At 37.5% G+C, this 16,565-nt stretch overlaps 1 pseudogene; it reads left to right on the top strand.

The window, feature by feature from the left end:
• LOC115900325 overlaps positions 1–15,539 on the top strand; it is a 56,810-nt pseudogene extending 41,271 nt beyond the window's left edge.
• The last annotated feature ends 1,026 nt before the right edge of the window (positions 15,540–16,565 follow it).

Below are 16,565 nucleotides of genomic sequence, written 5' to 3' on the forward strand. Positions count from 1 at the left end.
GCTGGAGTGCAGTGGCGCAATCTTGGCTCATTGCAACCTCCACCTCCTGGGTTCAAGCGATTCTCCTGCCTCAGTCCCCCAAGTAGCTGGGATTACAGGTGCCTGCCACCAAGTCTGGCTAATTTTTGTACCTTTAGTAGAGGCAGGGTTTCACCATGTTGGCAAAGCTGGTCTCAAACTTCTGACCTCATGATCTGCCTGCCTCGGCCTCCCAAAGTGCTGGGATTACAGATATGAGCCACCACACCTGGTTGAGGCTTCTTTTATTCAACATGTTTGTGAGATCCATCAGTTATTTGAGCTGTGGTTTATTTATCCTTATTGCATAGTATTCCGTTATATGAATACCACAACACTGTGCAATTATACTACTTTAGGTGGACATTCGGGTTATTTCTAGTTTTTGGCTCAAATAGAGCTGGTGTGAATATTCTTGTACACATCTCTTGGTGAACATATGTACACACTTCTGGACCTAGAAGTGGGCAAAGCTTTCATATATATATATATATTATATATATATATATATACACACACACACACACACACATACACATATATATATATACACATATATATACACACACACACACATACACACATATATATACACATACACTCTGTGAAAAGAAAATGCTTTATTTTTAACCATTAACTTGATTAAAATGTTAGTAATTTTTTTTTTTTTTGAGATGATGTCTCACTTTGTCACCCAGACTGGAGTGCAGTGGCATGATCTTGGCTCACTGCAACCTCCGCTGCCAGGGTTCAAGCAATTCTCTACCTTACCATCCTGAGTAGCTGGGATTACAGGTGCCCACCACCAAGCCCAGCTAATTTTTTTTTTTTTTTTTTTTTTTTTGGTATTTTTAGTAGAGACGGGGTTTCTCCATCTTGGCCAGGCTGGTCTTGAACTCCTGACAATGTGATCTACCCACCTCAGCCTCCCGAAGTGCTGGGATTACAGTCGTGAGCCACCACGCCCAGCAACATTAGTGCATTTTTAATTAATAGTTTAATCAGAATAACTTTCAAAGACCATTCCAAATCTAACAAAAAAAACATAACTTTGCTCTTTAATAAGTATAATATTTCCTGGAAATATGACTGGGACTTTTTCTTGAAATAATAAGTGAATCATGACATTAATTGTACATTTTTGGAATGCCCTTTGGTATGAAGATATGTTTCATGTTTAAGTCTGCTCCTCATTAGGTAGTTTATTTTTAACCATGCCCAATGTATTTGACTTTTGTTTTCTCACTGAGAAAATGAAAATTCAGAATGATTTTTTGGGGATAGTAAGGAGACTTTGCATAACTGGAAATAATGGTCAGGGGAAAACCCTTTGTGTGTTTTATAAGGGGCCATTTTTGTGTGCTTCTTTCACTGAAACAAAGAAGGCCAGGTTAATTCCATATCCAAATTAAATTTATGATTTTCAAAAGGGAAGCCTTGATAATCTAACCAAATGTATCCATTATCTAAAGTTATTTGAAAAATTGTGTCACTTTAGGTGGAGGAAGCTAAACAAGAATTACAGGACGTTGTTGAATTCTTGAAAACTTCACAAAAATTTACGGTTCTTGGAGATAAACTTCTGAAAGGTAAGATATCTTTTCTTTCCCATGATTTGATGTTAAAAAAAACCTTTAATATATCACTAATATAATTTTAACTGATTAAAGTTTAAGTCTTAATTGCTATTTTACAAAATGGATGTTCATTCTGAACAAATTCCACAGCCTTTTTTTTTGTAACTGCAAGTTTTTATATAATTTCAGACTTTAAGTTACAATAGGATAGAGAATGCTCCTCATATCCTTAACCTAGACTCACACATTTTTAATATTTAGTTCTTTTTTTTTTTTAGATCCGCGCTTGAGTACAGTGATGCAATCATGGGTCACTGTAGCCATGACCTCCTGAGTTCAGGTGACCCTCCCAAGTAGCTGGGACCACAGGCACACACCACCATGCCTGTTAATTTTTGTACTTTTTGTAAAGATGAGATTACTCCATATTGCCCAGTCTCCTCTTGAACTCCTGGGCTCAAGCGATCCACCCACTTTGGCCTCCCAAAATACTAGGACTGCAGGCATGAGCCAGTGCGCTCAACCTAGCTCCATTATAAAAATCATTCACTTTGTCTCTTTACACATATATAAATATAAAAATTATTTGTAAGTAAATAGATTTTTAATTATTTGAGAGTAAATTGTAAACATAGTCACCCCTAAGTGTATTCTTTTACATAACTCCAGAGTAATGCGAAAATTAGGACATTAGCTGGGTGCGGTGGCTCACACCTATAATCCCAGCATTTTGGGAGGTGGAGGCAGATGGATTGCTTGAGGTCAGGAGTTCAAGACCAGTCTGGTCTTTAACCAGGGGCCATTGGAGTTCTAACCAGCCTGACCAATATGGTGAAAACCTGTCTCTACTAAAAATACAAAAAAAAAAAAAAATTAGCCGGGCTTGGTTGCAGGTGCCTGTAATCCCAGCTACTCAGGAGGCTGAGGCGAGAGAATTGCTTGAACCTAAGAGGTGGAGGTTGCAGTGAGCCAAGACTGAGCCACTGAACTCCAGCCTGGGGGACAGAGTGAGACTCCATCTCAAAAAAAAAACAAAAAGACATTTAACATATCTACAAAACCATTATGAAATTTACAGTCTATATCCGTTGTAGTGTTGCCCTGATCCTTACTCTCTTCCCCAGTTGAAGACCCAATCCAGGATCATACATAACATTTAGATTTTTATTGTTTGTTTGTTTTAATGAAACAATTCCTTAGCCTTTTTGTGAGGGAGTGGGGAGAAGATGATTAATCATGCTTTTTATAGTTGCAAAAAGTACTTGCCTAATTATTTATAGAATGTTTTCAGTTTGGCTTTGTGTGATGTTTTCTCATGGTTAACATGGTTTTTAATGACTTCATAGTATCCTTCTAATTTATGGTTGTATCACAGTTTAACCATTTATATTCAATTTTTATTTGGTTTCCAGGCTTTTGCTATTAAAAATAGTACTGTGGTGATCATCTTAATTCAAGGCTTTGCCTTCATGCTTAATTATTTCCTTAGACTAAATTTCTAGAAATGGAATTGCTGAGTTAAAGGATGACATTCCTTTTTAATGCTTGATTTTATACAGCCACCTATCTCTAGTGAGAATACAGCAGTGTATGAAATTATCTGCAAGGAACCTTTGCTAATTTAGGGCACATTTATTAAAGCAGTGCTATCACATCACGGAGTGAGTGTTTAAAACCACAGAAGTATTAATAGTTACACTCCTCCCCGCCTTTTTTTTTTTTTTTTTTTTTTTTTTTTTTTTTTTTTTTTTTGAGACAGAGTTTGGCTCTTGTTTCCCAGGCTGGAGTACAATGACGCGATCTCGGCTCACTGCAACCTCCCCCTCCCGGGTTCAAGTGAGTCTCCTGCCTCAAGCCTCCCGAGTAGCTGGGATTACAGGCATGCTCCACCATGCCCGGGTATTTTCTTTCTTTCTTTTTTTTTTTTTTTTTTCAGTAGAAAGAAACGGGGTTTCTCCATATTGGTCAGGCTGGTCTTGAACTCTCGACCTCAGGTGATCCACTAGCCTCGACTTCCCAAATTGCTGGGATTACAGGCGTGAGCCACTGTGACCGACCTACTCTCCTCCTCTTTCTTTTTTTCTTTTTTTTCTTTCTTTTTTTTTTGACAGAGTCTCGCTCTGTCGCCCAGGCTGAAGTGGAGTGGCACGATCTCCGCTCACTGCAAGCTCCGCCTGCCGAATTCACGCCATTCTCCCGCCTCAGCCTCCTGAGTAGCTGGGAGTACAGACGCCCGCCACCACCCCTGGCTAATTTTTTGTGTTTTTAGTAGAGACGGGATTTCACCGTGTTAGCCAGGATAGTCTCAATCCCCCGACCTCGTGATCCACCCGTCTCGACCCCGCTAAGTGCTGGGATTACAGGCGTGAGCCACTGCACCCGGCCTCACTCTTCCTCTTTCTAATCACAAGGAGTATTTTAAATTTGTAGAAAATTTGAGTAGTATAAATTTGTAGAAAAATCTTCAGATACCAAGACGTAATCCATATAAATTAATATGATTTAAACCAGTTAAGTATCACTGAAACATGACAATACTAGGATAGTCATAAAGCTATATTTGAACTTGAGCTTTCTTTACTATTTTTTAATGTTAAAATGCAGCAAACATGTATGTAAAGAAGTTTTGTTGCTTTTTAAATGTAACATGTATATTTACAAAAACATACAAATCAGGCAATTCTGTTTTTCTAACATGTGAAAATTATTATGATATCATGAAAATTTTCAAATATATGGAAAACCTTGAAAGAACAGTACAATTAACATCCATATCCTACCAACTTAGACTAAACAATTGTTAACATTTTGTCATATTTGCTTTCTGTATATGTGTGTATTTTCCTCCCAAACATTTGAGAGAAAACTATAGACATCAACTACTTGACATCTAAAGACTTCATTATACATCACCTAAGAATAAGAACAGTGTCCTAAATAAACATAATAATCTTATCCCACCAAAGAAAATTAACACTATTTCCTTAATATCATATTGTCAATTCAAGATTCATGAATTACATTTGATTGTTCAGTCTTTTAATCTATTTCTACTTGAAGTTTTATCTTACTTATTTAGTGATAAATGGGTTTGTATTTTTTTGCCTCAAGGTTCTCCCTGTCATGTCTGTTGTTGGTATGTAAACAATACTTACATGATACAGGAAAATTAATTTTGGACAAGATTCTGAAGTGAACCTATAGCAGACACAAGTATAGTTTGCTGCGTTTCAAAATCTTGCTTATTGTTGTGACCTCAACCTGAAAATTACATAAATGAATAACTATTTGTTTTATAGGTTCATATCGAGGGATTTTTTAAAAATACTTTGAATCATTCTTGTTTTGTTTTCTTTTAGGAATTCTTTTAGTTGGATTCCCAGGGACTGGAAAGTCACTTCCTAAGCAGGAGAAGCTGATGTTCCTTTTTATTATGCTTCTAGATCCAAATTTGATGAGATGTTTGTGGTGTGGGAGTCAGCAGTATCAGAAATCTTTTTAGTACATTTTGATGTATCTTTCATACAATGCTAAATTTTGTTAATTTTAAGGGAAATGTGTATCTTCCCCTTTCTTCGATAATTACTTTTCTTTTTCCTTTTTTTAATTTCTATTTTTGGGGGCCTCTAGCTTTGCATGCTAATTAGTTTTGATAGCTAAAATAGCAATTGTGGGATCTTGATTTGGATAGCTTAATATATGAATTATTGAAAGAGCTAGTGGAAGTGCAAAATGAGGTTGGAGGCTACCAAAAATCTCTTAGTATTTTTTTTTTCATTTTATTTATCAATTTTATAGTATGGAATTAGGGAGTAATTAGCTTCAAACCTAATTGTATATGATATTTGTATATCTAGGAAGAATGAATGCCCAGTTGCTTTTATTTTAAATCATTTTCTTTGGTATAGTTTTTTTTTTTTTCCTCCTAACGCTACTATTCTTAAATCAGTAAAAATTGATCTCCTTTTGTGTATTTTCTTACAATGAATATTTTTGTTGGCTTTTGACAGTTTTATAGAATTTCAATATTTATCTTGTTCAAACCGTTAACTTCTTTCAGCTTATTCGAATCTTTTTTGTTGTCTTAGGGGAAGAAAAGCGAATGTTCCTTGTGTTACATTTATTGAGGAATTAGATTCTGTTGGTGGGAAGAGAATTCAATCTCAATGCATCCATATTTAAGGCAGACCATAAATCAACTTCTTGCTGAAATGGATGGGTAATTGAGTCTCCTTTTGTCTTAGAATGTGGTGATGCCTCCCAGCATTTGATATATGTAGAAGTGATCTTATGCAAATTATTTCCATAAGGCATTTCATATCTAGAGATATGAAAAATGTGATGTGTATAGGAAACAGAGTAGTCCCTCAAGCAAGAACTCAAGACAAGCTTTTTCTCTCATTATTGTATTGTTTTCACTACTAATTGGATATTTGAATATCAATTCATTTAATTTGTGGTATTTATATTATTTTTCATTTGTTGTACTTAAGATAGAAAAACAGTGATTCAAGCTGAGACTAGTAGTCTATTTGAAGAAATACACTTGTTTCTACACAGTTTGTGACTAGCTTTTAATGTTGTGGCAGGTTTAAAGCTTACCTCAATGTTTATAATGTAAAAAGCAAGAGTTGATGTTGCTTTGAAAGAAGTGTCTTAAAAGTCAATATAAGACATTTTGAAACCACATAGGAAGCCCAGGAGCGAATAATTTGAGTTGGTATGCTTGAAAGTAATTTTTCAAAAATTAACCGGGCACCTAAACTTTTTATATTAGGTTATCTTTTCCTACATAGACCAGATAATTGTGAAGATATGTAGTCACAGATGACTGGTGGTATCAGTCTCTTTTCTTAGCAGGCAGATCACGAGGTCAGGAGATTGAGACCATCCTGGCTAACATAGTGAAACCCCGTCTCTACTAAAAATACAAAAAAAAATTAGCCGGGCGTGGTGGCGGACGCCTGTAGTCCCAGCTACTCGGGAGGCTGAGGCAGGAGAATGGCGTTGAACCTGGGAGGCGGAGCTTGCAGTGAGCAGAGATCGCGCCACTGCACTCCAGCCTGGGTGACAAGAGAGAGACTCCATCTCAAAAAAGAAAAAGAAAGAAAGTAAATAGTCAGTGGCCTGTACCTAGAAATTGGGGAGAAAATTTTTTAAAATAAATAAAAAATAAAAATAAATTAGTCAGGTATGGTGGCATGTGCCTGTTGTTCCAGCTACTTGAGAGGTTGAGGCAGAAGGATCACTTCTTCCCAGAAATTTGAGGCTACAGTGAGCTATGAAGGTACTGGTGCACTCCAACTTAGGCCACAAAGGGAGTCCCAGTCTCAAAAAAAAAAAAAAAAAAACTGTTTTGTGTAGAGCATTTCTACATGTGTGCTGTGCTTCAGTGTTAGTGAAAATATATTTTCCTATGTAGTTGTCAACCCAATGAAGGACTTATCATAATAGGAGCCACAAACTTCCCAGAGGCATTAGATAAGTAAGAATTGAAAGAGGATTTTTGTGAAGTGCTGTTTACATGCTACAAAATTGTACTAAAAGAAGTCCATTGCAAAAGATCACATTATATGATTCCATTTATAGGCAATGTCCAGAATAAGCAAATCCACAGAGGCAAATTAGATTAGCTGTTACCAGAGGTTAGGGAGAATGGGGAATGGCTGTCACTGGATATGGGATTTCTTTGTGGGGATGGGAATATACTAAAATTAGATTGTGCTGATGGTTGTACAATTCTGAATATATTAAAAACCACTGAAGTATCCACTTTAAATTCTGTTATGTGAATTACATCTCAGTAAAACTGTTAAAATATTTCTTTGTTATATGTCACAAAAGTTTTATGTAGACAGCATTTTAAAAATAAATTCACTGTAGCATTATAACTAGGTTTAAAGTTACTATGAAAAAAATTTTATTGTACAAGTTATTCATGTTTTTATTTGATCACTAGTTTGTCACGGCCTAAGACTCTAGTCTAACATTCTGTACTTAGTCTAACATTCCGTACAAGTCTAACCACACACTTAGATGTGTGCTTGTCATAATAGTTTTTTGTGGAATTATTTGTTCCTGAACCGAGGTGCTTCCATGCTTTTGTTTCTGAGGGGTAGGCTATCTAGGTACACACATGTATCTAAATGAGCCTTTGTTCTGCCTTCTGGTTATTGACACTGTTACTTGAGCCTTGTTTTGAAAGGAATTATCTGAATATTTACGTACAAAACTCCATCTGTTCTCTGGCTGCCCTTGGCTTCCCACTCACGTCATTAGGGTGTCAGTCCTATTGAATCTGAGCTTTAGGCATCATCAGTTTATTAATTTATATTTTCCTTTTACATTATTCCTGTAGTACCTTAATACTTCCTGGTCGTTTTAACATGCAGGTTACAGTTCCAAGGACAGACGTAAAAGGTTGAACAGAAATTTTGAAATGGTATCTCAATAAAATAAAGTTCGATCAATATAAGTCTAATTCTATCGAAACAAACATTATCATTTCTATAAAGTGGTAATACACAACTCACCCTGTGTGTGCTCCTTTCAGGGTAAATGTATTAATATTAAAAGACCAGTTCATTTTTATCATCTGTTTTTTTACCATTAGTATGTTCATTTAAAAGTCCATTCCTTAGTTATTGTGTATCCAGGAGATTCTATTGTTTTGAACCCTGATTCTAAAGAAAGGTTTTTTTTTAGAGTATTCAGACAGATAATATTTGAGGAAATATATATGTATATACATATTTTCTAAGATGAATGTAAAATGCAAAATAACAGAAAAAGCTTCAGCAACAGTAGCTCATGATATAGTCAGTATGGGGCAAAAAGAGAAGAATGCAAATTATAAAACAAAACATATGAAAATGTATTACCCATTTTAGTAATAAATGAAATTATTAAAGCTGCAGTAGTTTCAGAGATAGCTGGATCAATTCATTAAACTATATACGTTTCCTATAATTAGGGCACCTTTTATGTCCAAAGTAAGTATTTCCAGATGAAATTCAGAGAAAAAATGTCTAAACTATGGCTCAGAATAGCTATAGCTAGCTATTTTCTTTTTTTCCCTCAGAAGGTGAGTTTTTTGTTTTTGTTTTTTTGCGTTTGTGCTTTGTTTTGAGACAAAGTTTCGTTCTTTTTGCCCAGGCTGGAGTGCAACGGTGCGATCTTGGCTCACTGCAACCTCTGCCTCCAGGGTTCAAGTGATTCTCCTGCCTCAGCCTCCCAAGTAGCTGGCATTACAGGTGCACACCACCACAGTAAGCTAATTTTTGTATTTTTAGTAGAGACAGGGTTTCACCATGTTGGCCAGGCTGGTCTCAAACTCCTGACCTCAGGTGATCCACCTGCGTCAGCCTCCCAAAGTGCTGGGATTACAGGCATGAGCCACTGCACCAGCCAGAATGTGAGTTCTTCGTGAAGAGCTTCCTTTGACCTGTTTTGGACTTTTAGTGTTGTGTTCTCTTTTTACATTAGCCATTGATCCAGAAATTATAGCTCGAGGTACCACTGGCTTTTCTGGAGCAGAGTTGGAGAATCTTGTGAACCAGGCTGCATTAAACGCAGCTGTTGATGGAAAAGAAATGGTTACCATGAAGGAGCTGGAGTTTTCCAAAGACAAAATAATAATGAGTAGGTTTCACTCCGCCTCCTGGGTTCACGCCATTCTCCTGCCTCAGCCTCCCCAGCAGCTGGGACTACAGGCACACACCGCCATGGCCGGCTAATTTTATATTTTTTTGTATTTTTAGTAGAGATGGGGTTTCACCGTGTTATCCAGGATGGTATTGATCTCCTGACCTCGTGATCCACCTGCCTCGGCCTCCCAAAGTGCTGGGATTACAGGCATGAGCCACAGCTCCCAGCCTCCTTTGTTTTTTTAAACAATTTTCTCAGAAACATTTTTTGGTTTTAATTGTACAGGTCTTTCACATAGCTTTTCAGATGTACCCATAAGCATTTTATATTTTAATGCTATGATAAATAGTATTATTTCAAAAATGTCAATTTCTTAATTTTTATTCCTAATGTAGAGAAATACACTTGATTTTGTATCTTGATCTTCTATCTTGCAACTTTGCAAAACTCATTTATTAGTTTAAGTCGCTTTTTAATGAATTTTATTGAGCATTCTGGATGTATTGAGTTGAGTATTGAAAAGCTGCCGAAGCTTAGAAGACCATATCTGTGAATAAAAAGAGTTTTACTTATTTCTTTCCAATCTGGATGTCTTTCAGTTCCCTTCCTTTTTCCTTTCCTTTCTCCTTTAAACATTTTTAGTTATTTTTAATTTCTATAGGGTTTTGGGGGAATAGGTGGTATTTGGTTACACGAGTGATTTCTTTAGCAGTGATTTGTGAGATTTTGGTGCCCCCATTACCCAAGCAGTATACACACAACCCGATTTGTAGTCTCCTATCTCTCACCCCCTTCCCACTCTTTCTCCAAAGTCTCCAAAGTTCACTGTGTCATTTTTTGTTGTTGTTTTTTGAGACGGAGTCTCGCTCTGTCACCTAGGTTGGAGTGCAGTGGCGTGATCTCAACTCACTGCGACCTCCGTCTCCTGGGTTCAAATAATTCTCCTGCCTCAGCCTCCCAAGTAGTTGGGACTACAGGCGTGTGTCACCACGCCCAGCTAATTTTTTGTATTTTTAGTAGAGACAGGATTTCACCGTGTTAGTCAGGATGGTCTCGATATCCTGACTTCGTGATGCACCCGTCTCAGTCTCCCAAAGTGCCAGGATTATCACTTTGTCATTCTTATGCCTTTGCATCCTCATAGCTTAGCTCCCAATTATGAGTGAAAACTTAGGATGTTTGGTTTTCCATTCCTGAGTTACCTCACTTAGAATAATAGTCTCCAATCCTATCTAGGTTGCTGTGAGTGCCATTAATTCATTCCTTTTTGTGGCTGAGTAGTAGTCCATAGCGTGTATGTGTCTGTGTGTGTGTGTGACACATACACACACACACAGACACACACATGCTATATGTGTGTGTGTGTATGTATATGTATATATATGTGTGTGTGTATATATATATATATAGTACATATATACAACAGTTTCTTTATCCACTCGTTGATTAGTGGGCATTTGGGTTGGTTCCACATTTTTGCAACTGCAAACTGTGCTGCTATAAACAGGCATGTGCAAATCTCTTTTCATGTAATGACTTCTTTTCCTCTGGGTAGTCAGTAATGGGATTGCTGGATCAAACGATGGTTTTACTTTTAGTTCCTTAAGGAATCTCCACACTGTTTTCCATAGTTGTTGCACTAGTTTACATTCCCACTAGCAGTGTAGAAGTGTTCCCTTTTCATCATATCCACGCCAACATCTATTAGTTTTTTATTGTGTGCATTCTTGAAGGAGTAAGATGGTATCTCATTGTGGTTTTGATTTGCATTTCCCTGATCATTAGTGACACTGTGCTTTTTTCATATCTTTGTTGGACATTTGTCCATCTTTTCAGAATTGTCTATTCATGTCCTTAGCCCACGTTTTGATGGGATCTTTTTTTTGTTCTTCTTTCTTTCTCTCTCTCTCCCTCTCTCTCTTTCTTTGTTTCTTTCTTTCTTTTTTTGATGGAGTCTTGCTCTGTCACCAGGCTGGAGTGCAGTGGCACGATCTTGTCTCACTGCAACAAGCAATTCTTCTGCCTCAGCCTCCTGAGTAGCTGGGATTACAGGCGTGCCCCACCATGCCCAGCTAATTTTTGTATTTTTAGTGGTGATGGAGTTTCACCATGTTGATCAGGCTGGTCTCAATCTCGTGACCTGGTGATCCACCCACCTTGGCCTCCCAAAGTGTTGGGATTAGAGGGGTGAGCCACCGTGCCTGGTTGGATTGTTTGTTTTTTTCTTGCTAATTTGTTTGAGTTTGTTGTAGATTCTGGATATTAGCTGTTTGTCAGATATTTAGATTGTGAAGATTTTCTCTCACTCTGTGGGTTGTCTGTTTACCCTGCTCACTGTTCCTTTGTCTGTGCAAAAGCTCTTTAGTTTAATTAAGTCCCAGCTATTTATCTTTGTTTTTACTGCATTTGCTTTTGGGTTCTTGGTCACGAAATCCTTGCCTAAGTCAATACCTAGAAGAATTTTTCCAATGTTATCTTCTAGAATTTTGATAGTTTCAGGTCTTAGATTTAAGTCTTTGATCCATCTTGAGTTGATTTTTGTATAAGGTGGGAGATGAGGATCCAGTTTCATTCTCCTATATGCCACTCACCTGTTTTCAAAAATGATTACAGTGGCTAGAACCTCCAGTACAATGTTGAATAGAAGAGGGAAGAACTGAAATTCCTGTCTCTTTCTTGATCTGAGGGAAAACCATTCAGACTTTCCTCATTACATAGGATGTTAGCTGCAAATAGCTTATTTTATTTTATTTTATTTTATTTTATTTTATTTTATTTTATTTTATTTTGAGACAGGTTCTCACTCTGTCATCCAGGTCAGAATGCAGTGGCATAATCTTGGTTTACTGCAACCTCTTCCTCCTAGGCTCAAGGGATCTTCTCACCTCAGCCTCCTGAGTTGCTGGGACTATAGGTGTGTGCCACCACATCCAGATAATTTTTGTAATTTTTTGTAGAGACAGGGTTTCACCATGTTGCCTAGGCTATTCTAGTACTCCTGAGCTCAAGCAATCCACCCGCCTCGGTCTCACAAAGTCCTGCTGCAGATATCTTAAAGATGTCCTTTAACATGTTGAGGAAAGTCTCTCGTATCTCTACTTTGCTGATATTTTTTTTAAAAAATGGGTAGTGGATGTTGAATTTTGTCAAATTTTCTGCATCTACTAGAGAATCATATTTCTTTTTAGTTTGTTAATATGGTGATATCATTAATTGACTTGCAAAGGTTAAATTTATTAAAATAAATCTTAAAATGTAGTTCTTTCATGAATTTTTTAGGTTAACCGCAAATCTTTTGCTCTCTTTAAAATTGTCTAAACTTTGTCAATTATTTTTTAAAATTCTGGCAAAATATACATAACATAAAATGTACCATCTTAACCACTTTAAAATGTACAACTTAGTGGCATTAAGTACTCTTACAATGCTGTGCAAGCATCACTTCTATTTATTTCTGGAATTTTTTCATCATCTCAAACAGAGACTGTCTGTACCCATTAAATAATAAATCAACATCATCCCTCCCCTAGCTTCTAGTAACCTCTATTTTGCTTTCTGTCTCTATGAATTTGCCTATCACAGGTACCTCATATAAGTGGAATCACCTGATATTTGTCCTTTTGTGTCTGGCTCATTTCACCTAACATAATATTTTTAAGAGTTATCTATATGGTAACATGAATCAGTAATTTTTTTAATTTTTAGTTTTTATTTTTTTCATACAGGCCTCACTCCATTGCCCAGCCTGGGGTGCAGTGGCTTGATTTTGGCTCATTGTAGCCTTGATCTCCTGGGCTCAAGTGATCTTCCCACCTCAGCTTCCTGAGTAGTTTGGATCATAGTTATGCGCCACCATGACCCAGCTAAATTTTTTGTAGTTTTTGAAGAGCTGGGGTTTCGCCATATTGCCTGGGGTGGTCTTGAACTCCTGGGCTCAAGCAATCCTCTCACCTCAGCCTCCCAAAATGCTGAGATTAAAGACGTGAGCCATCATGCCCAGCCAGTAACTTTATTTTTTTCTTATTGCTAAGTAATATTCTATTGTAGAGGTTTATCACATTTTATTTATCAGTTGATGGACATTGGGTTGTTTACAAGTTTTGACTATTATGAGTGATGTTGCTATGAACTCCATGTGGACATATGTTCCTCTTGGGTGAATATCCAGGAGTACAATTTTTGAGTCATAGGGCAACTGGTTTTAATCTTTTGAGGAACTATAAGACTGTTTTTCAAAGCAGCTATCCAATTTTACGTTCCCACCAGCAGTGTATGACTGTATGAGTGTTCCAATTTCTCCACATCCTTGCCTGTACTTTTTTTGTGTGTCTTTTTGATTATGGGCATTATAGAGGTGTGAAGTGTTCTTATTGTGGTTTTGATTTGCATTTCCCTAATGACTAATGATGTTGAACATCTTTTCAGATGGTTAATGGCCATTTGTCTGTCTTCTTTGTTTTGTTTGTTTGTTTGTTTTGAAATGGAGTTTCACTCTTGTTGCCCAGGCTGGAGTGCAATGGCGCGATTTTGACTCACCACAACCTCCGCCTCCCAGGTTCAAGAGATTCTCCTGCCTCAGCCTCCCAAGTAGCTGGGATTACCAGCATGCGCCACCATGCCAAGCTAATTTTGTAGTTTTAGTTCAGATAGGGTTTCTCTATGTTGGTCAGGCTGATCTTGAACTCCCGACCTCAGGTGATCTGCCCACCTTGGCCTCCCAAAGTGCTGGGATTATAGGCATGAGCTACTGAGGCCGGCCACTGTCTGTCTTCTTTGGTAAAATACCTAATCAGATTAATTGACCATGTTTTAACTGATGGTCTTTCTGTTGTTGAGTTGTAAGACTTCTTTATATATTCTGGTGAAAAGTATTTTTAGTACTCTTTTATCATAAACTTTATTATAAATCTTAATGTTCTTTATTGTTTTGATGCTGTGCTTGTTCTTTTTTTAGTTTTAATTTTTTATATTTTTTGAGACAAAGTCTTGATCTGTCACCTAGGCTGGAGTGCAGTGGTGCGATCTCAGCTCACTGCAACCTCTGTCTCCAGGTTCAAGTGATTCTCATGCCTCAGCCTCTGGAGTAGCTGGGACTACAGGTGCGCACCAACACACCCAGGTAATTTTATGTATTTTTAATAGACTCAGGGTATCGCCAGGGTGCCTGGGTTGGTCTCTACCACCTGAGCTCAGGCAATCCGCCTGCCTTGGTCTCCCAGAGTGCTAGGATTACAGGTGTGAGCCACCAAGTCCAGCCTGTTTCTGTGTTTTACACTTTTATCTCATCAACCTCTTTGCCTTTTCTCGGGAATTTACCAATGGCAGCATATATTTTTTTATTTTAATCTTGGTTTTATAAATTGCTTCCTTGCCCAAAAGAAAAAAAAAAAGTTATTTTTATTACCCAACAATTTCCTAGCCCACTCATACCTACTACTTCCCTATAATCCACATTATCTCCTAAAGAAGGGATTGGAAGGATTTAACTTTACCTTGCTTGGGGAACTTTCTTTATGTTGGTGAGGAATTGCTTTCATGAAATTTTACTCAGTTGGGGAAACCAGGCAAAAGCAGGCATGTTGCTGCTTCACTCAGAAACACTGGCCGGATTGAAAGGATTAGTAGACCCTCAGCAAATTTTCTAGGATACTAACAGCTGCCATCTCATTAATTGTCAGGGTTTCTTATAAATCAAAGGGGAAAATAGAACTCACATAACAAAATATTCTGCTATAAAGGTGGCAAATATTTGACTAAAACTGGAATGTTTGTTCCATGTAACAAAACTAGAACCGAGTTTCTGCCTTTCTCATTCCCCTTACGTTTTTATTTTTATTTGTGTATTTATTTTTTGAGGCAGGGTCTCACTCTGTCATCCAGGCTGATATGCAATGGTGTGATCTTGGCTCGCTGCAAACTCCACGTCCTGGGTTCAGGTGATCCTCTCACCTTAGCCTACTGAGTAGCTGGGATCACAGGTGTGTGCCACCATGCCCAGCTAATTTTTTGTAGAGACAGGGGTCTTCCTATATTGACCAGGCTGGTCTCAAACTCTTGAGCTCAAGTGATCTATCCACCTTGGCCTCTAAAAGTGCTAGGATGACAGGCGTGGGTCAGCATGCCTGGCCACATTTTCATTTTTTATTTGACAAATGCCTTTTTCCCTTTTATGTTGTGCTTCCAGGTGTCACTCTGGAGGTGTCACTCTGGAAGTGTCAATTTGAAATGACCACACACCGAATTGTGAAGGTTATTGAGGACACCCATCTCATGAATGAGAAAGCTCAGGAAGTCTGAGCAGATGACTCTGGAAGCAAGAAGGAGGAAAGATAAACTTCTCTTCCTTCCATGCTGATTCTCCCCATTATTTCAACGTACACTACAAAAACCACAGATGAGCATCATTTGTTTAACTACAAGAAGAAAAATATTCAAGGCAAAGTAATTGTGAAGGGAATTGTTTTCCAAAAGCCAATTATTCTATGGGCAAATTTCAGCATATATTAGATGAATAACAGGTGTAAGGTTAGATCTCATGGTTTTGATTTGCATTTTCCTGAGGATTAGTGACATTGAACTTTTTTTAATGTACTCATTGGTTGTGTTTATTTTATTTTGTTGAGAAGTATTTATTAGGTTCATTTTGCCAATTTTTAAATTATTTGAGTTTTTTTATTTAAACAAAAATATTCAAGATAAAGTAATTGTGAGGGAAATTGTTTTCCAAAAGCCAATTGTTCTATTGGCAAAGTTCAGTATATACTAGATGAATAATAGGTGTAAAGTTAGATCTCGTGGTTTTGATTTGCATTTTCCTGAGGATTTGTGACATTGAACTTTTTTTTTTTTTTTTTTTTTTTTTTTTTTTTTTTTTTTTTTTTTGAGACGGAGTCTCGCTCTGTCGCCCGGGCTGGAGTGCAGTGGCCGGATCTCAGCTCACTGCAAGCTCCGCCTCCCGGGTTTATGCCATTCTCCTGCCTCAGTCTCCCGAGTAGCTGGGACTACAGGCGCCCGCCACCTCGCCCGGCTAGTTTTTTCTATTTTTTAGTAGAGACGGGGTTTCACAGTGTTAGCCAGGATGGTCTCGATCTCCTGACCTCGTGATCCGCCCGTCTCGGCCTCCCAAAGTGCTGGGATTACAGGCTTGAGCCACCGCGCCCGGCCTGAACTTTTTTAATGTACTCATTGGCCATGCTTATTTTATTTTGTTGAGAGGTATTTATTAAGTTCTTTTGCCCATTTTAAATTATTTGGTGTTTTTTTGTTTGTTTGTTTTGTTTTTTGCTACTGAGTTGTATGAGTTTCTTATTTTGGGTATTAAAC

The sequence above is a fragment of the Rhinopithecus roxellana genome, chromosome 11 (genome assembly GCF_007565055.1).
Source record: "Rhinopithecus roxellana isolate Shanxi Qingling chromosome 11, ASM756505v1, whole genome shotgun sequence".
NCBI lineage: Eukaryota > Metazoa > Chordata > Mammalia > Primates > Cercopithecidae > Rhinopithecus > Rhinopithecus roxellana.